Source organism: Pundamilia nyererei, unplaced genomic scaffold, assembly GCF_000239375.1.
Source record: "Pundamilia nyererei isolate P.nyererei 1_Seehausen unplaced genomic scaffold, PunNye1.0 scaffold00260, whole genome shotgun sequence".
Lineage (NCBI taxonomy): Eukaryota > Metazoa > Chordata > Actinopteri > Cichliformes > Cichlidae > Pundamilia > Pundamilia nyererei.
Genome location: NW_005187661.1, coordinates 50204 through 51448, shown reverse-complemented (window position 1 = coordinate 51448; position 1245 = coordinate 50204).

Below are 1245 nucleotides of genomic sequence, written 5' to 3'. Positions count from 1 at the left end.
TAGCGTCAGCTGTTCACTGCGAGGGAAGAAAACTTCTTTTTACAGCGAAAAACCCCGTAACTTCCAAGCAAGTACGCTACCACAGAATGGGAAATTCACAGACAAACTTGCGGATTCTTCCACTGACCGCTGCGGCACACCTGCACCAGGGCAAACCTCCGCCTAATATACTCCGCCGGTGAAAATAGAGCAACAGAACCGCTGAGTCTTTGATTTTATTTATTTTCTGCTGTGTTTTACTTGCATTTATTTGAAAAAGTGTAAACACAAAAACCTATTTTATGTTATGTGCAGGAATATGCAGAAAATAGGTTTAAATGTTAAACAAGTTTCTTCCAGTCAGAGAATGTTGCATATAATTAAAATTTTGCTTGATGCATAAAGTTAAAAGATTAAAACTAATAAAACAAGTTTTAAAAAGAGACTTTTTCCATTTGATTACATGTTGTATGATGGATTGTGCAGAAAAACTAGAATTGGGCTGAAAGATGTATCGCTTTATCACCTATTCAGGTTGTAAATCATGTTTTTAAAAAGTAACTAAGTAATTAATTCCTTTTAAAAATAAGTAATCAGTAAAGTAACAGGATTACATTTGCGGGGAGTAATCAGTAATTAGTTACTGATTATTTTTTCAAGTAACTTGACCAACACTGATTGTGACAAAACAAGACAGAGGGTTAGCCAGAGTTAGCCCATCAGAAGATGTACCTGGCCTTGCACCTGTTGAAAGTCTAAACTTTAATGACACGTTGATTGTTTAATTTAAAGGTTCTTATATAAAAACAGCCAATACTGAACATCATATCTAAAAAAGAAAATGAAGCTTAGTAAAAGTATGCTGCAAAAAAACATGGAATGAAATGGTTAACAAGAAACACAGGTCCTCGAAAATGCAGTAACCTGCCGTCCCTTACCGAACTATATACCTTCTTTTACCATCATTTATGTTGTTTCCTAACAGTCCAGACACTGAGCTTAACATATAGGTGTCAGTTGACACGTGATCAAGTTCCCTAAATAGGACATGCTGTGTCATTTGTGGTTGGCCAGTCAAACACAGTCTTCTTTGAAAGGCAAAGACAGGTTCAAGAATCTTTTCATTCAGCACCAGAGTCTGAACACGATGACATCTGCGCAGTTTGTCTTCTATCTGACATGTTTGTTCTTGGGGGAAACAGGTGAGTTTTTTTAAACTGCAGTATAAAACTTTTACCGTTCTTCCTTGTGTCTCAAATGTTCATT